The sequence below is a fragment of the Vicugna pacos genome, chromosome 21, assembly GCF_048564905.1.
Source record: "Vicugna pacos chromosome 21, VicPac4, whole genome shotgun sequence".
Lineage (NCBI taxonomy): Eukaryota > Metazoa > Chordata > Mammalia > Artiodactyla > Camelidae > Vicugna > Vicugna pacos.
Window position 1 is genome coordinate 12,642,749 of NC_133007.1, and position 19,830 is coordinate 12,662,578.

General features: G+C 45.4%; 1 protein-coding gene and 1 long non-coding RNA gene across 9 annotated transcripts in view; one reads left to right on the forward strand and one right to left on the reverse strand.

Annotated features, from left to right (window-relative positions):
* The first annotated feature begins 343 nt into the window (after positions 1-343).
* Positions 344-19,830, forward strand: part of TNFSF18 (TNF superfamily member 18) — a 61,221-nt gene continuing 41,734 nt past the window's right edge. For 3 of the 8 annotated variants that reach the window (XM_072946095.1, XM_072946101.1, XM_072946096.1), the window contains exon 1: positions 352-419. The gene's annotated coding sequence lies outside the window, so the exon portion shown is untranslated. Of the gene's footprint in view, positions 420-1,548; positions 1,708-19,830 lie in introns of all 8 variants that reach the window. The other 5 variants (XM_072946100.1, XM_072946102.1, XM_072946099.1 and 2 more) reach the window with 4 other exon arrangements.
* Positions 12,309-19,756, reverse strand: LOC107034248 (uncharacterized). The gene is made up of 3 exons (XR_012062705.1): positions 19,656-19,756; positions 19,358-19,436; positions 12,309-12,699 (listed from the first exon to the last, which is right to left on the reverse strand). It is a non-coding gene; the product is annotated as an uncharacterized lncRNA (long non-coding RNA).

The window sequence follows — 19,830 nt, forward strand, 5'->3', positions numbered from 1 at the left end:
ATCTGTTTTCCACAGCAGCTGTACCATTTTACACTCTCACCAGTGAGGCGCAAAAGTTCCAATCCCTCCGCATCCTTGCTGTATGGTCAGGCCACCCAAGATGGCTGTTCCCTTGCTCTCTGTACATCCCCCTGCTTGACCAGGGTCTGCTTCACCTACCCTCTACTCACCTGCTTCCTTGCCCCAGGCCCCAGCTAATAATTGACCTAACTTTAGCCACCTTTAGCTTATCAAAGGGCCTGTGAGGGGCGTGACCCTCTGCTAGTTTCCCTGGTAACCGAGTAGCAAACGTGACGTCAATGCCCTCTATAAATGGTAACGCCGAGCCCGGGGAGGTGAAGTCAGCGGGCAGCCATGTTGTGCCCTCCGCTGCCGCGCACGCACGGCCGGATGCTGCTCCAGGACCTTGCCTCAGACGGGTAAGTTCTTTTATCCTTTAAACCAGTGGTGTCTGTGTCGCAGCCTGCGGCCTCTTTTTGTTGTTGTTTTGAGGATGGGCAAGTACAAGGCTGCTCTGCACGGGAGCAGCCACGAGACCAAGGAAGCTCCCCTGAGCTCTGAGATATTGGGAAATAAGGACAGGCGGGGAATGGAAAGTTGCGGGCGCTGTTTACTAACACGTGGGGCCTGAAAGTTGCAGGTGTATTCCCGGGGTGGCCGCCCGCTAGCAAGGTGGGGCCCTGTGGCCGCTGTCCTTGATAAACGGGGGCCACCAAGGGAGTGCGGAGGACTCACAGACACCCCGAAAGGCCGTTGCAGAGATACCGGCCACCATTACAGTGGGGAGAAACAAGTTAAGACAGTAATAAGGCAGTGGCTGCAGCTGTGGGCTGGCCTTGCTATTTATATTAAGAAAGGCCGCGGTGGCTGAGCTAACAGCAGAAGGGAAGGTTAACTTAAATGCTTGTTCGTGTTCCTCTGAAACAAGCATGTGAATGTGAGTGAATAATGTATATTATTGTCTATTACTGTTATTTGCTTAAATTGGATCGACTATTCAGAAACTGAAAAAAAAAAATCCCTGAAAAATGTCCAAGATGGGACTCTTCTGACATTCTAAAACTGGTTTTTGCTTGTGCCGAGGAAATTAGCTTTCTGGAAGGAATTGATATTTCTCTTCTTGTGCCTTTGAGATGTAGATAATCTATGTGGGCCTTCAGGAAATTTAATCCTTAGGAGTTAAGGGGGAAAAAAAAAAGAATCCTTTTAAAATTCTATAGGAATAATTAGGTTTGGGGAATGTCTATCTAAAACAGTCTCTCCAGATTTTGGTAATTTGCTAAGCTAAGTTAAATGAAGAGAATTCACTATCTGGGTTATTTCAAATAGGTTCAAACATTGGAACATTAATTGTGATGTGAGTCTGTTTACTTATCTTTGCCTTTTTAGGAGAGGCAGACAAAAGCTTGAGTTTAAATGCTGGTATGACAAACAGTTCACAATTACTTGCTTCTTGATTTTTGTCAGAGATGATTTTTAAGGGTTAAGATTATAATCGGTCATAACTCCAGTTGTAACCCAGATCTTTGTTGATTGTGTTGTAATCAGGTGTTGCCTGTTTTTAAGTTTTGTCATACGTGGACAGTTACTGTTGTGCCCTGATCCTGCTACAAAGGTGCTTCATCTTTAAGAAGATTCATAGGAAGTAGAGGTCTCTGATAAATTACAGATGGTGCTGAACATAAATTATAGATCATGCTGAACTGGGTAAGAAATTAAAGAATCCTAAGGGAAAACCTCACGGCTTAGTCATAGGAGAGGGATAAGTAATGTCCTGGGACCTTAGGACATTCTTAGGACGGAATCCTAAGGCAGAAGTCCTTAGGACAAACCACCCGGTGAGCAAGTCCTTGACTTCACACGGGGAAGAATTCAGGTGCGAGTCAGAGAAAAGCAAAGGCAAATTTAGAGAGAGATGCACTCCATAGGCAGAATGCGTACCATCTCAGAAAGTGAGAGTGGCCCCAGGCACGGGGTCCTAGGTTTTTATGGGCTAAGTGATTTCATAGGCTAATGAGTGGGAGGAATAGTTGTGCCATTTCAGGGAAAGGTGGGGATTTCCCAGGAATTGGGGCCACTGCCCACTTTTTGGCCTTTTGTGGTCCACCTGGGAACTGTCATGGCAGAAGGGGGTGATTTTTAGTATTACAGTGAAGGTATAATGAGCTAAAAGTCAATGACTAGACTGTTCTCAAAGCCACCTTGGTTCCAGCTGGTTGTTATCACATCCCAACAGCTGTGCCTTCTCTTCATTTATCTACTGTTTGCGTTCTGCCCCTTTCCCTCCTGTCTCAGTCCCCCTCAGCAGAAGGGCGATGGTCCTTCTTCTGTAGGTGCTTCGGGGCTGGACAGGGGCATTGACCCTGCCTGTCAGGGAGTAAACTTCTCTGGTTGCCTGATCTGGGGGCCCCAGAGGCAGGACAGCTTCTTGCTTTAAATCAGAGGGCAGTTTGAGCTGGAATTCTTGAATAGCCATCATTTTTTAAAAAACACCTTTATTGTGGTATGGTTCCTGTACAGTAAACTACACATATTTCAGATGTACAGTGAATCTTGATAGATGTACACAACTATGAAACCACCACCACAATCAAGATAGCTAACATTTCCATCACTCCCCAAGAGGTGCAATTTTCGAATTCCCAATTTATCCCTTCCTACCTCCTTTACCCCCTGGTAACCATAAGTTTCTCTGAGTTTTTTTGTTTTGTAGATAAGTTCATGTCCTTTTTTTTCATTAAGAGTCCAAATATAAGCAGTATCATATGGCATTTTTCTCTTTCTGGCTTACTTCACTTAGAATGACAATCTCCAGGTCCATCCATGTTGCTGCAAATGGCATTATTTTATTCTTTTTTATGGCTGAGTAGTATTCCATTCTGTGTGTGTATGTGTGTGTGTATGTATACATATACATATACATACACTACATCTTTATCCAGTCATCAGTTGATAGACATTCAGGTTGTTTCCATGTCTTAGCTATTGTTAATAGTGCTGCTGTGAACATTGGGGTGCATATATCTTTTTGAATTAAGGTTCCTTCTAGATGTATGCTCAGGAGTGGGATTGCTGGATCATATGGTAAATCTATTTTAATTTTTTTAAGAAACTTCCATAGTGTCCTCCATAGTGGCTGCACCAATTTACATTCCCACCAACAGTGTAGGAGGGTTCCTTTTTCTCCACACTCTCTCCAGCATTTATTGTTCATGGTCTTTTGAATGACGGCCATTCTGACTGGTGTGAGGTGATACTTCACTGTAGTTTTGATTTACATTTCTCTAACAATTAGTGATGTTGAGCACCCCTTCATGTGCTTGTTGCCATTTGTATGTCTTCTTTGGAGAGATGTCTGTTTAGATCTTCTGCCCATTTTTTGATTGGCTTGCTTTCTTTTTTTTTATATTTAAGGTGTATTGTATATTTTGGAAATAAGTCCCTTGTCAGTTACTCCCTTGTTGGTCGCATCATTTGCAAATATTTTCTACCATGGGTAGTATGGCCATTTTAACAATATTGATTCTTCCAATCCAAGAACATAGTATATCTTTCCATTTATTTATGTCGTCTTCAGTTTCTTTCATCAGTGTCATAAAGTTTTTGGAGTACAGGCCTTTTGCCTCCTTGAGTAGGTTTATTCCTAGGTATTTTATTTTTGGTGCTATGGTAAATGGTATTGTTTCCTTAATTTCTCTCTCTGATATTTTGACGTTAGTGTGTAGAAATGCAACAGATGCTATCTGTTAATTTTGTATCCTGCAGCTTTACCAAATTCATTGAGTTCTAGTAGTTTTCTGGTCACTTCTTAGGGTTTTCTATGTATGGTATCATGTCAACTGCAAACAGTAGTTTTACTTGTCCAGTTTGCATTCCTTTTATTTCTTCTCTGATTGCTATGGCTAGGACTTCCAAAACTATGTTGAATAAAAGTGGCAAGAGTGGGCATCTTTGTCTTGTTCCCGATCTTAAAGGAATACTTTCAGATTTTCCCCATTAAGTATGATGTTAGCTGTGGGTTTGTCATATATGACTTTTATTAAGTTGAGGTATGTTCTATCTCTGTCCACTTTCTGGAGAGTTTTCATCATAAATGGATGTTGAATTTTATCAAAAGCTTTTTCTGCATCTATTGAGATGATCGTATCGTTTTTATTCAGTTTGTTGCTGTGGTGTATCATGTTGATTGATTTGTGGGTCTTGAAAAATTCTTGCATCCCTGGGATAAATCCCACTTGATCATGGTGTATGTTCCTTCTAATGCATTGTTGGTGTTGATTTGCTGGTATCTTATTGAGGATTTTTGCATCTATATTTAAAAGTGATATTGGTCTGTAATTTTCCTTTATGTGATGTCTTTTGTTTGGTTTTGGTATCGGGAATGAGTTGGAAAGTGTTCCTTCCTCTGTGATTTCTTGGAGTAGTTTCAGAAGGGTAAGTGTTTAACCCTTCTCTAAATGTTTGGTAGAATTCACCCGTGAAGCCGTCTGGCCCTGGACTTTTGGGAGTTTTTAAATTACTGATTCATTTTCAGTACTGGTAATTGGTCTGTTTATATTTTCTATTTCTTCCTGGTTCAATCTTGGCAAGTTGTACCTTTCTAGGAGATTGTCCATTTCTTCTAGGTTGTCCTTTTTGTTCCCATGTAGTTGCTCATAGTAGCCTCTTATGATCCCTATATTTCTGTGGTGTCAGTTGTAATTTCTTTTTCATTTCTGATTTTATTAATTTGGGCCCTCTCCCTTTTTTTGTTTGAGTCTGGCTAAAGGTTTATCAATTTTGTTTATCTTTTCAAAGAACCAGCTTTTAGTTTCATCTTTTCTATTGTTTTTAAGTCTCTGTTTCACTTATTTCTGCTCTAATCTTTATGATTTCTTTTCTTCTACTCACTTTGGGTTTTGTTTTTTCCTTCTAGCTCCTTTAGGTGTAAGGTTAGGTTGTTTACTTGAGATTTTTCTTGTTTCCTGAGGTAGGCCTGTATCATTATAAACTTCCCTCTTAGAACTGCTTTCACTGCATCCCAGAGGTTTTGGATTGCTGTATATTCATTTTCATTTGTCTCAAAATATTTCTTTAGTGATCCATTGGTTGTTTAGTGGCATATTTAGCCTCCATGTGTTTTCAGTTTTCGCAGTTTTTTTTTCCTTGTATTTGATTTCTGACTTCATAGCATTGTGGTCGGAAAAGATGCTTGGTATGATCTCAGTTTTCTTAAATTTACTGAGGCTTTACCACTTTGTGGGCCAGCATGTGGTCAGTTCTGGAGATTTGGGAATAGAAGAATTTAAGAAGGAGGCAGCCATCTGGATCCATGGAAAGGAAAAGCTATGAATGCGATGTGGGAACCAGGGCCCATTAGTATATTAAAAATGGTTAAGTCCAGGAGTATTCCATGCCCTCGGCTTAGATGCGATGGTGTAGTAAGAAGGTTTTACCCACTGCCTCTACAGAGCCTGAAATTTTCTAGCCCAACTTTTAGTCCAGTCCACCCCTACCCCGTAGGCACCTTGGGTCTGGGCTTCATTACAAGCATGCAGAGTGGAGGCTTTGGTGGGAATGCAGTTTGGGTCTGGGTTCCAAAACCCTGTGCTGATCTTACCATCCAGTGGCCAGGGATTGTTCCAAAGAGGCTCACCTTACCCAGGAGGTGTAGTCACATTGGACCAATGACTGGCTTTCTGGATAACAAAAGTAGCCATGATTAATGGAAAAGTTAATGTCACCTTTCTAAAGAGTCAAGCGTAGGCAAACTTTTGGGCCTGATGGGGTTATTGCCCGTGGCACTCCTAGCTGTGTGTGTGAGTGTGAGAACTCTTCCATGTGCTTGAATTGGTAAAGCTCTTCTTGTATGTACCTGTTTGTACTTGTAACGGTTGTAAGCCTGGGCAGATCCCAGCGATTATATACTGTTCTTCCTGGGCGACTGTTTTGGCCGTGTTTACCATGGCATTATTTTCATGCTCCCCCTGAGCCGTGGCCGTCGTCAGAAGCCCTGCTAGGAATACCAGGGCTTTTGACATTACATTACTGTATATTTTTTCAGACACATCGGGGCAAAAACAATGTTTACTGGGGGAGAGGGTTCTGAAAAGTGGCAGAATAAGAGCATGATAGTCAGAAACACAGGATTACTGGCCCTACCAGGGCCACATGAAGTCACCTATCTGTTTTCTTGAAGACCTTATCCGAGGTCTTCCACTGGCTCACAGGAGGAGAGGTCCCTCTAGTTCCTGTTGGGACTTATATGATAGAGGTTCTATTCTAGACAGATGTACCCAACTAGTTAACTCCCTGTGGCCTGACAGCAGTTGGGGAATTTAGTAACACTTGATATGGTCCCATTTTGGTTGTAGCTGGTCCTTAGGGAACCGTTCCTTTTAAGTGTTTAGTAGGACAAAGTCCCTGACTGGACAGAGACCTAAGCCTTTTGTGGGGGTGGGCAGCACTTCGTTTCTGTATTCTGGGAGCGCCCATTGCACTTGGCTCAAGCTAACAATGTGGGAGACCAGCTTGTGGGTTTCCTCATCAAACACGAGATCTGAAGTCACAAGGGGCCTCCCATGGGTCATTTCAAATGCGTTAAGCTTTAAAATTCCTTTTGGAGCCATCCTGGTCTGTAAAAGGGCTACAGGGAGGAGGGAGGCCCAGGTTTCTGAAGTCTCTTGGCACAGATTAGCAAGCGTTCTTTTTAGAACATGATTTGCTTTCTCTACTTAAGGATCAGGGCCTCCAGGAAGAGCAGGGGCAGTTGTTAATACCTAGAGCTGAGAAAAGCTGTTGGGTCGCGTTGGCGGTGAAGGAAGGTCTATTTTCACTCTGTAAGCTTTTGGGGAACCCGAATCTCGGTATTATCTCTTTAAGCAGAAATTCAGATACTCCTATTGCCTTTTCAGTTCTAGTAGGGAAAGCTCCCCCATAGAAGGGTGTCTATGAATACTGATAGATATTTCTGTCCCTACATCAGGGTATTTGGGTCAAATCCATTTGGCAGTCTTCCCCTGGATATGTTCTTTGATGCTGTGTGGACCGGTTAGGGGTGAAGGTATGGGGTGTCTTCTTGGGTTGTTGCGGACACAAACCTCGTAAGCCCTGGTGATACCTCTCTATCAGTTCGGGACAGTCCCTTACTCAGGAACAGCTGCGCAACCAGTTTGAACAGGCAGTCCAGCCCTAAGTGGGAGGGTTTGTGGAAGTGCTTAATTATTTTTCATTGCTTGGTCCCAGGAGTGAGAAGTTTGTTATCTTTTGTCAGCCGCCCTGAACAGTCTTTTCCAGCCCCCTGTGTTGAGCCCACGAGTTCTCCAGGTGTACGGGATGGCGGTTTTGGGGAGGGAACTGTCAGGTGAGAGAGCTGAGCTGGTAGGAGTGGCTGTTCTCTGGCTGCAGTTTCAGCCGCCTTGCCAGCCAGGGCGCGTCCCCTTACGAGGGAGGCATTGCCGCACCAGTGACCTCTGCAGTGAATGACTGCAACCTCCTTTGGAAGCTGGATCGCTGTTAGGAGTTCTAGAATTTCTGCCTGGCGCTTTACGGGGGACTCTGGCTGTTAGTAGTCTGCTTTTTTTCCGTGTGGCAGCGTGGGCATGCAGCACTAGGAACCCCCACTTGGAATCAGTGTTTGTCTTGATTCCTAATCCCTTTCCTAGCTGGAGGGCTCTGGTCAAGGCAGTCAACTCGGCCTTTTGGGCGGCAGTGTGAGAGGGCGGAGCAACTGTCTGCAGGCAGGTGGTGGCGGAGCTGGCCTTTCTTACCCCTTCACTATGACGCTGCTACTGTTGGTAAACCTTCTGCATCGGGACTGGGTCGGGGGCTTGTCCTTGTTTGGGCCAACTGGAGTAAACGTGTTGAACAGTCTCCACACAGGAGTGAGCACGGAATCCTTGGGGTGGGGGCTCCAGCATTAGAGCAGCTGGGTCCAGGACTTGGCAGACCTTCAGAGTTGTGCCTGGGGTATCTAGAAGGACGGTTTGGACTTTAAGCAATCGTCCACTCATCAGCCGTTGGTGTACTTTTGCTTCTAGGACTCCTTGTGTCTCGTGGAGTGGGGACTTCCAATGATTGTCCCAGGGTGGACTGATTGGCCTCATCTACTAACAGAGCAGTGGCAGCCACTGCCCTGAGACATCCTGGCCATCCAGTGGCCACCTCACCAAGTTGTTCTAAGAAATAAACTGTTGCTCTAGGGAGGTCCCTGAGGTTTTGGCTGAGGACACCCAGAGCTACCCCTTGTCTCTCAGCTATGTAGAGGGTAAAGGGTTCTTCTAAGTTCCCGAGATCCAATGCAGGCATGGTTCCTGATTTTTGTTTTGGAGCTAGAAATGGCTGTTGGCAATTTTCATCCCAGTTGAGGAGTTTGTGGTCACCTGCTTTTAGGTTCTCACAGAGGGGCTTTACCACGAGCTGATTCCAGTTATCCAGATCCTTCACAATCCTGCCAGCCCCAGAAAGGCGCCCCTGAGTCTGGGGGTTGAAGGGTTATAGCCTCCTTTTGGCCCTGGGTTAGTCCTTGTTCTGGGGGAACACATATCCTGGGTGCTTAGCCTGTTGGGTAGAAATCTGGGCCTTTGAGGAGAAACTCAATATCCTTGTTCCCCTAGGAAGTTGAGGACCTTAATTGTGTTTTTTTTTATCTGTGTTCTCCCTAATGGGACTGGAAATTAGGAGATTGTCCAGATACAATAGGAGAGACCAAGTAACCAACTCTAATTCTTTGTCCCTTTGCTAATGCGTTCCCAAACAGGCGGGGGCTGTCCCTGAAGCCTCGGGGCAGCACAGTCCGGGTTAGCTGGGAACTGTAATGAGTGTCTGGATCTGTCCACTCAAAGGCAAAGAGACATTGAGTCTTGTTGCAGGGGAATGCAGAAGATGGTGATCTTAGGTCTAACCCTGTGAACTGGTTTGCATTTTCCAGAACTTGTGTCCGTATGGTGCATGGATTAGGGACAGTCAGGTGAACTGGAATCACTGCCTCATTGGGTCCTTGAACAAACAGGTATTGCCCTTGGGTCTTGAACAAACTGGTATTCTCCTTTGTTTTTTTATGGGCAGAATTGGGGTATTACATGGAGATAGGCAGGGTCCTAACAGCCCATGTTTCAAGAACTTGGTTATTAAAGGCTGGATACCTCGTTGGGCCTCGGGCCTCAAGGGATACTGTTTTTTTGTTTTTTCTTTTTTCCCGTGGGTAATCAGCTTTGGGTTTCAGTGAAATCTGTACTGGGGACACATCAGTATCTCTGCCAGGAACCTCAGTGTCCCAGACAGAGGGGTTTACTTGAGAAACAGCATGAGCTGGAAGGGAGCCATCCTCTGAGTGTGACTTAGGCACACAATTGTTTCTCCTGGTGGGTGCCTTCTCCGAGGGGGTTTCTAAATTGACCCATTGTCTGGAATTTAGTGATCAAATTCCTTCCCAACAAGGGGCTGGAGCTTGGGCAGGAACTGGTGTGCAAAGATAAAACTTCCTAGTAAGCAGCCGGGAGTGGGTGTGGGGTGTGGGGAGCGGGGTGAATCACTTGGCTTTGGGCTGTCTACTGATGCTTGTTACTGTACAGGACTGGGAGGACAAGGGTCTAGGAAAATCAGTCAGCATAGTGTAGACAGCCCCCATATTTAATAAAGTAAAATTTCCTATCTGCCATGTCAGGGCTCCTCTGAAGAAATGATCAGGGATCCTCTGGGAGCCAGGGAGGGTCCCGGGCCCCGTCAGTCCTCAGTCCTCTCTGCCATCATTGGTTTGGGAGCCCCAAACCCCTTTCAGGACTGGGGGCAGTCCTGCTTCCAGTGGCCCTCTCGTTTGTATCTTGGCCAGGGGCTCGGTGGACTTTTTCCATACAGGGGGCATTGGTCCTTCCAGTGGCTCTCCTGGCTCCATTTAAAACCAGTCCCTTCTTGGCGGGACAGTGGCTCTGATCCAGATTTTCTAGATCCTGCCCCTACCACAGACTTTCACAAGGGGGACAGCCCTGAGGCGGTGCAGGGGCTAGGGTGCCACCAGTAATGGTGCCTTTCATTGTTGTCCCTGAATCCCTTTTGCTCCCTAACTCTATCTCTATTGTTAAATACTCCAAAAGCCAAGTCCATGAGCTGATTCATGGGGTCTTGGGGGCCCATAGCTACCTTGTGTATTTTTCCCCTAATGCCTGGGGCAGATTGAGCAATAAAATGGGTGTTTGCTAGGACTTGCCCTTCAGGGGTGTTGGGATTAATATTGGTAATTTCTAAAGGCTTCCACCAGGCAGCCCTGAAAGAGGGCCGGATTCTCATCTTTTCCCTGTCTTACTTCTGACTGTCATAATTAAGGGGCTAACAACGTATCTTTTCATTCCTTCTATGAGGCAAGCTATGAAGTGGTTCTTTGCCCTCCACCTCCCTGTTGGTAGTCCCAGTGCGGACTTGGCTGGGGATTGTATCCCCTTTAGTAAGGTAGATTATACGTCCTTGATTTTGGGCTTCCAGTTCATCGTCATATGCCTGGGCTGCACCAAGGATCGGGCTTTTTTCTTCAAAGGTGCAGCAGGTAGAAAGAAAGCAGGTAGGTTCTTCCCCCCGCCCACACGTAAGTTCATAGGACATTGTCAGCTTGGTGAATTCCTCTACGAACCAACTGGGGTCCTTGGAAAAATGTCCAGATTTCTCTTTGCAAGTAGCTAGGTCAGCCATAGGAAAAGGCATAAGGACTCTGTTCTCCATCACCAGCTGGCACTTCCCTTAAGGGACAGAGTTTGGAACTAGGAGGCTGGTAGGTAGCCCTGCTTTGTGTTGTATGGGCAGGACTCACCTCCGGTAATGGAGGATACAAGACAGGGCTAGAGGGATAAAATGGTGGAATTTCCAGCAGCTAAGATGGTGCATCAGGGGTCAATGGCCCAGAAAACCGTCCTTCTAGAATTGGGGGAGGGTAGGAGTTCTCGGTGGAATTCAGAGATCGTGAAAGGATCGTGTAAACATCAGGCTCCTATGGGGAAGAAGGCATTGTGGAGGGGTGTGAGCCAGGCATGCCCAGCAGGGCTTCTTAGATCTGGATGTTGGAACAGGGTCCTGAACACTTGGAGGTATGGGACTTCCTCTCTTTTACCTTCCCTTTTACAAAGTAGGTCCAGCTGCATGATGGTATTGTAATTCAGTGACCCACTTTCTGGCCAGATTTCTCGGTCCCTTAGGGACCATGCGGTATTGGAAAAGAAAATTAATTTCTTTCTTCTTAAGCCATCTTGTCTAAATTTACCCCAGTTAACTAATATGCCTCCTAACGGAGAATTCTTTGGGGTGCTTGAAGTCTCCCCCAGTTTTGGTTAGAGAGTCGTGACAAGACAGGGATCTGACAGTTCCTGGCCAGATGGTAGTCGTCTGTCCGGGTGCTCTCCCAGTGTCCCTGATAGCCCAACGTCCTCAGAAGGGAGTGCGCTAGGGACTTCGGTGGATGGACCCCTTCCAGGGGATGTTGCAGAATCAAATTCTGATGGCAGTTAAAGAGGCAGTATAAATGGCCCAATCCGTGATAGCCCCTGACTCCAAGGTAGGGAATTCAACAGAAGAGGTGTTTAAGCAGAGAAAACTGAGCTTGTGGCTGCCTGGCCTTAAAGGGTTTGTCTGGCAAAGTGCAACAGTGAGATCCCTGTGGGCACCTGAGACCTGCCTGTTCTGCAAGCCTTAGGAGGCCCCCGGGTTAGCTAACGAGAGGAACAAGAGCCAGCAGGAGAAACAGTGACCAGAGTGAACCCTTCAGAGAGGGAGGGAGGAGACCGAGGCTGTGAATTGGCTAAGGGAATAATCTTTTGTCACCCTGCAAAAGAAGAGAAGTAGATAGAGTCGAAGGGTCAGGCTGGAGCACCAGCAGGCCATGTGATGACAGTAATACAAGAAAAAGCTCCCTCCAGGATGTGACCCTTACTTACAGTGTCAGATCAGAAAACCAAAGGGGTGAAAATGAGCTGAGGGGAGGCTAAAGAGGGATACCTTCCCACAGTATGAGACAGAGGCAATATCCACCCTGTTGGGCGAGGGGGCTCAGGGACCTGAGACAGTCTAAGAAGTTAGGGGTTGAGAGGAGGAGGAGAAGGGAAAAACCCAGGGTGATGGATCATGTGAATCTGAACTAGATTAGGAAATGAAAGTCCATAACCCCCGAGAGAGGGAAGTGCCCGTGACTTCTGCTCAGGGGAGCAATGAGGCCGTGAGCCCTGAGAACAGCACTGGACGGGGGCCGAGCTACAGATCTAGCAGAGGGCTCCCATTTGTGCCCCCTGATGGGGTCCTGGAATTGGACTGAGACTGGGAATGAGTAGGAAGGGGGAATCGGGCTCGAGGAGCCACAGAGGGGAAACTCACCGGACCATGTTGCAGGTTACCTGCTGCTGCCTTAATTTGGAAGTCTGGGTGGTTGTCTCATGGACCTTCGCGGGTCCAAAGAGAGTGATGTAACCAGAAGGTGAGAGAGAGCCAGCAGAGAAAAGTCAGCCTCAGACTTGTCAGGCTCCTTCGTGGCTGGAGAGCTGGTCTCTGCCAGATCCTGTGGACAGCATCACCTGTCACCTAAGGGGCTGCTTGGTCTTTATGGCTCAGGACCCTCCATCCAAGCCACCCTCCATGGAGGAGGGGAGCCACAGCCTGATAGGTGGATTAAGATTATGCCCTTTGATGTCGCTGCTCCTCGTCGCCACAAAAGATGTTGCAGGAGATGGAAATGTCAAATCCTGGGACCTGCAAGAATACGTAGGATGAACTGCCAGGTGAGGGTTCCTGACTTCTCACAGGAAAGAATTCAGGTGTGAGCCAGAGAAAAGCAAAGGCAAGTTTGGAGAGAGACACACTCCATAGGCAGAATGTGTACCATCTCGGAAAGTGAGAGTGGCTCCAGGCACGGGGTCCTAGGTTTTTATGGGCTAAGTGATTTCATGGGCTAATGAGTGGGAGGAATAGTTGTGCCATTTCAGGGAAGGGTGGGGATTTCCCAGGAATTGGGGCCACTTCCCACTTTTTGGCCTTTTGTGGTCCACCTGGGAACTGTCATGGTGGAAGGGGGTGATTTTTAGTATTACAGTGAAGGTATAATGAGCTAAAGGTCAGTGACTGGACTATTCTCAAAGCCACCTTGCTTCCAGCTGGTTCCAGCTGGTCATTATCACATCCCAACAGCCGTGCCCTGTCTTCATTTATCTAGCGTTTGCGTCCTGCCCATTTCCCTCCTAAGCTTCATACAAAATTAGCAAAAGAACTGGTTACTGACTGAACTGGTGAACATGGTGATAATTTTCATGGTTTTTTTTTTTTTTCTGGAATACTCCTCGTTTTTATCTGTGTTTTCCAGATTATGGGGAAGCCCTTTCCCCTCACGTTAGTGATGACTTACAGCAATTTTGTAAACTACACCTGTGGGTAGAATTGAACTATTTCTTTTCTCTCTGCCTGGTCCCTCCAGAAACTGGAGGCTCTTGGGTTCCAAGCAGCCTTATCAGGTGAATGGGAAGGACGGTCTCCTGGCAAGTGCAGGAATCATGTTACTTTTGGGGAACCTCTAGAAGAGAGAAATCCAGTGAGGTGGGGCCTTCTGACTGGCCTTTGGCAGGGCTTTCCTGGCCTTGAGACGCCTTCTGAGAATTCAGTCAGACTCCTTCTGAGGAGTTCCTCCACAGCTGCGGTCAACTGACCAGACTTACTCTGAAAACAAATTAGTCCTGATTTGGCTGTGTTTGGTGGAGAAGAGGATGATTTTAGAGAGAAAAATATTATGTTCCAGTGGATATTAAGTTCTAGTTCTGCTGAGGTCTGTATTTATGAAGGTTACTGTTAGCTGTACTTTTGCCCTAATGCTCCGGACGGAAAGAGTGAAGTTGTCAGAGTGTAACTGCTTATGACATGTGTCACTGTTTAAGCCTGCCCCTAAAAGCACATGTACAATGTTTGTATAACAATTTGGTATAATTGTTGAAACATACAGCTTCTAAAATGTTTCCCCCATCACCACACCTCTGAGCTTGTTCACTATATCTGATCCCAACGTGGGTAACTAGGCAAATACAAAGGAGGTCTAGCACTGAGGGACGTGACCTGGACCCAGGGCAGGCAGCATTCACCCTGGCTTCAAGGGACATACACTTTGGTCTGTCAAAAGATTTGCAACCAAAAGGGGAAATTATGAAAAAATGTGCATATACCGAGGGTATAGGGAAGTGATTCTGGCTTATATATGGTTTAACTTAAACTTGGCTGACCACAGTGACCTGTATTCTGGCCCATCGAACATGCACTGTACATCTGCTTTGGCCATTGAGGAGGGGAATGCATTTGAAAGTCAGAATGGTTAGCTGTGACTCACATCCAAGGTAAAATGAGGTGGCCACTGTAGATGTGGTCCCGTATTGCTGAAAACTTGAGTTTTCTGAACTGTATTGCAGACCAGGACAAAAACCACAGGCAGGTGTGGTATTATCTCTCAATTCAGTTAGTGCTCGTGTTTTGCTTAGCTGTTATGTGCTCCCTGTGTTGTGCCTGTTAGATGTTTTATTACATTTCATTCCTAACCTGATTGGAGGGAATCTGAGGACGAGCAGCCACAGTGGTCTCATTGTGAAATGAGTCTAACTGCTGGGTCTACAGCAAGGTGCTACTTCTGGCTTCCTTTGGGCTTCCATGGAAAATTAACCCAGTTAATGCAACCATGTGGGGACAACTGACAATGGAAGGGAGGGTGTCTCTTGCCATCTTTCTGTCCTGTATACCAGTATGTCAGAAGGCACCCTGTTGGTAAATGTCACCTTACAATACGTCACTTTGCCGGGGTGACTGACCAGGAGCCCCCAGGGCTATGCTGTGTGGAGTGAAATAGTCTGACTTCCAGACACACAAGTGTCATGCCAACTGGTGCCTGCTGAGGCCCTGGGCTTTCTGATGTCTGCCTGCAGTCCCTCAAAAAAAAAAAAAAACCCAAAACAAAAAGGACACCCTTTTCTGACGTGTTTGCCCTAGCGGAATTAACAGCCCTGGAAAATGGCTAGCTAGCCTCACGACAGCTCATATGTTGACTTGTCTCAGTCCATATGGTCCTCCTGATCGGAGTCATAAATCCCATTGCTCTGAATAGCCCTTGACAAGTCTTAGCTCACTTGTAACCGATCAGGAACGTTTGCATGAGCTGATCATGCAGCCCCCTCTGTTCACCAGCCCCTCCCCGGGAAAGGCCTCAGCAGCCGATGCGGCCTGCCCCAGGTGCCTCTGTGTGTGGCCCACTGTTGCCTGCAGCAGCGTACCTATTAAACTTTCTCCTTCTCTCCTAAACTCTTCTTTGTCTCTGGTAAATTCTTTTACCACCCACAACACCGTCCTGTGTCCAACAACAGTAAGCCTTTAGTGCGATTTTGTTTGCAAAGACCTAATGCGTCTGCCCCTGATGGCACCCAGCGTAACAGGAGGAGGCAGAACCGTACCATGACTGCTGGCTCCTGGCTAGGCCACCAGCATGTTTCTTTTAGGCCAGGCCTTCCCTTCCCCATGGTGGAGGGTGGCTCTGGGTTTGTGAAAACCAGGAGTGGCCCTACCTTCCTTATAACTGGACAGGGCACTGCTGCATTGACTCTCTCTCCATTGACCTGGTAAGTGCTTGGCTCCAAGATTTTCCCACATCCTGATGAATGACTTTTTTTTTTTTTTTTTAAAGCATACTAGGTACCTTACTCTTGATACTCTTCGGCTTCTGCTGTCTGTATCGTGTGTTTGGTATCTGGTTGCAGTGCCCTCTACCTACCTGACCCCAGGGATATGGTGGAAGAGGGATGGACCAAGATTGTAAGCGTCCTGCAGAGTGTGTAGGGGTGGAGTGTATGGTCAGGCCACCAAGATGGTTGTTCTCTTGCTCTCTGTACGTCCCCTGCTTGACCAGGGCCTGCTTCACCTACACCCTACTCAGCTGGCTGACCTCCCTGCATACTTGCCCCAGGCCCGAGCTAATGATGGTTCTAAGTTCAGCCACTATGATAGCTTACCAAAGGAGTGGTGAGTGGTGTGCCCCTCTACTAGTTTCCCTGGTACCTGGTGAGACAACCTGATGTGAACTCCCTCTCCCTCTGGGAGTGAAGCCTGCCACCACATCCTGCCCTCTGTCTGCTGCACACAGTGGGGTGTTGCTCTAGGACCTTGCTTCAGACATGTAAGCTCCCCCTTCCGTGAAACCATTGGTGGCTCTGTCACTGACTCCAGGCTCATTCTTTGGTCTCCCGATGGGTAAGTACAGGGTTTGTAGGTCTATGGGATTCAGGCCAACACCTGCCAATACTTTTTATTCCCTTCCCCCCCTTTTTGGAGGGGGAGGAGGTAATTAGGTTTTATTTTCTGAACCTTTTTTTAATTGAAGCATAGTTTACAATGTGTCAATGTCTAGTGTACAGATAATGTTTCAGCCATACATACACATACATATATTTGTTTTCATGTTTGTTTATTTTTAATGGCAGTACTGGGGATTGAACCCAGGACCTCATGCATGCTAGGCACACACTCTTACCAGTGACCTATACCCTCTTTCCCTCCCCCATTTTTGGATAATAGGTATCCTAATGGATGTGTGGTGGTACCTTATTGTTCTGATTTGCATTTCCCTAACGGCTAGTGATGCTGAACATCTTTTCGTGTGCTTCTTGGCCATTTGTGTTATCTTACTTGGAGAAATGTCCATTTAAGCCCTTTGTCCATTTTTGGATTGGGGTTTTTGTTTTTTGCTGTTAGATTACTGAAATTCTTTATATACTCTGGATATTGATTCTTTATCAGACATGCTTTGTGAATGTTTTATCCTGTGGTCATGGGTTACATCTGCACTCCATTGACAAACTCCTTTGATACAGAACAGTTTACAGTTCTGATGAAGGCCAATTTATCTTTTTTTTTTTTTTCCTTATCTGGGCTTTTGGTGTCATGTCCAAGAAAGCATTGCTGAATTCAGTGTCGGGTAGATTTTCCTTCTGTTTTCTTCTAAGCTTTATTTCTTATGTTTAGGTGTTTGATCCATCTGAGTTAATCTGAGTTAACTGTGTATATAGTGTGAAGTAAGCACCCAACTTCCTTGTTTAGCATGTGATGTCCACCTTTCCTAGCACCACCCTCCACTGAAAAGACTGTCCCTTCCCCATTGAATGGTCTTGGCATTTTTGTTAAAAAATCAAGACTCTCTGTGCAAAAGTTTATTTTTGGACTATTCTGTTCTATTTGTTTATGTTTCTGTTCTTATGCCAATTTTGTACAATTTTAACTATTCTTTTTGCAGTAAGTTTTGAAATCAGGAAGTGTGAGTTATTCAACTTTGCTCTTCATTTTCAATATGGTTTTGGCTATTCTGAGTTCCTTGTGATTGCACATTAATTTTAAGATGGGTTTTTCTAATTCTGCAAAAACACCATTGGGATTTTGTGAGGCATTGCATTGAATCTGAAGGTCATTTTGGGTGGTACTGTCATCTAAACAAAATTAAATCTTCCAACTTACAAACATGGGATGTCTTTCCATTTATTTGTGTATTTAACCTCTTTTAGTAATGTGTTATAGTTTTTAATGTACAAATCTTTTGCCCCCTTAGTTAAATTCATTTGCAGATTAAAACTTTTTTGATGCTATTGTAAGTGGAACTGTTTCCTTAATTTCCTTTTTAGATTATTCATTGTTAGTGTATACAATTATAACTGACTTCTGTGTGTTGATTTTTGTCTCCTGGAGTTTTCCTGAAATCATGTATTAGCTCTAACACGTGTGTGTGTGTGTGTGTGTCTTTAGAGTTCTCTCTCTATAAAATCATGTCATCTTTGAACAGAGATAATTTAACTTCTTCCTTTCCAATGTGGATGTCTTTTATTTCTTTTTCCTTGGCCGATTGTCTCATTGCCTTTAATCAATACCAAATACCTGCCTCATCCAGAGCCTTCTAAGGGCCTTCTGGATTATATTTCTCTTTCCATGTCCTTTTTCTCCTTCACAGGTCTTCCCTTTGTTACCTCAGCTATATCTGCTCAAAAATCTTTAACTTCAAAACTCTTAAATGCTTTGGCGAAACTAGAAGGAGCTGCCTTATCTTCCTGGCAAGTATTAAAACCACCTTTTGTGGCTCCAGACTGAAATCAGTCCTTTCTATTCTGAAGTGAGTCTCAAGTAACGTTCCCGTCTTCAAAGATTCCCTCTTGTCTCACAGAGTGCCAAGTGTGATGGCATGAGTCCTGTATTTGAAATCAGAATATCTGGGTTTATGTCCCCATTCCTTCTCTTACTAGTTGAGGGTGAAGTGGAGCAGTCTCCTTCCCTTACTCTAAATGTTGTTCTCTGTAGAAATGGGGTGCTAATATCTGCCTACCTTATGACATTTTGAGAACCAAACAGAATAATGTAGCTAAGTACACTCTGTAAGTTCTTAAAATACCATCCAAATGTATATTACTGTTGTAAGTAAAGTTGTACATTCCTGTATCTAAGTAAAACATTATTCATTCATTTGTTCTGCAAAATGAACCAAACTTCTGTTATGTTCTGAGATGGTGAAGAGGGAAATTTCTCAAAAGGAAATAAGACAAGTCTCTCTGGAGGTGCTCACACTTGAAGTGGAGAGATATATGCAGGAACAATTCCGGTTCAGTGTGACAAATGGTTTAGCAATGGTGTGGACAACTGGTACATTAATGCAGCACGGTGTAGACAACTGGTTCCTTCAGGAGGTGTTTGGGAAAGCTTCACAGGTTGTGCATTTGGGCTGAGTCTGGGAAAACATTTATGGGCTCACCACAGACAAAGGAGGAGGCCCCTAGAAGGCTACAGAGAACTCATCAATCTTAAAAATAAAGTATTGGTTGCCCCTTTGCCTAAATTTGGAGCTCCCGACACTCCCAGGAAGCATCAGGGAAAGCAAACTTTCAACCTTAGACGCCTCTTTGGTGGTAATCTCTCAAATTCCTTTTTTAGCCTCGGTGTGAGTTTAAATTTCTCTCAGTTTGCCACTTGATAAGATAAAGCTACACATGTAGAGTGAGGCAACTCATTTCCAGTCATGAGAAAAATAACTAATAACTAAGCAATTAGAAGGTCACACGGTGGAGGAAAAAAACATTTTCACAAGTTCAGGTCATAACCCCATTTGAGTTGGTTTTGAACTTGCTCCTGGACCCCAGGTCTTGAAATGAATCAGCTAACAGCATTGCACTCACCTGTAGCACTGCCCCTTGAGAGGAAAATATCTGACAAACAGTAGTTAAACTTATTCCACTAGGGTTGGAATGCAGTGACCCCAGCAGCTAGATCAGGCTTTCTTTGAAAAACAAAACAAGATTTCCAAGAACCTGTTGCATTGTGAAGCACTCCAAGAAAGACAAAACCAAGAAATTTTACTCACCGACTTTCTGCAAGCAGAGTCTCTGATAAACCGTAGACTTCAAACAGATGGGGCTTCTGATACTCTGTATCTCCAGCACCTAGTACATAAAGGGGGGACCATAAATGTGTGTTGTGGTTAACTGAATGGTCCAGAGGATGCTCCTTTACCAAAAAAGCATCAAACTGGAAGTGAAATTCTGGGTCTGAATTGCTAGAAAAATTTCAGCTCTTGCCTCTTTCTCACGCCCTTCAGAGAAAAATGTATGCCTTGGAAAGGAAGGGAGGGGAGCAGGCAGGGGTGCCCTGCCTTGTCCCACCTCATTTTTGTTCCGTGTCTCGCACTGAGGTACACCAGGACCTCTTCCCACACACTTGCTTCTAGAGTGACTGAAACTTCTTTCCGATGGCCGCCTTTCTGGTCTCAGCTTTTGGTCACCGTTCCACAGGACCGCCTGAAGATTGGATAAAAAGGGGTGGGTTTCTTTTTAAGTC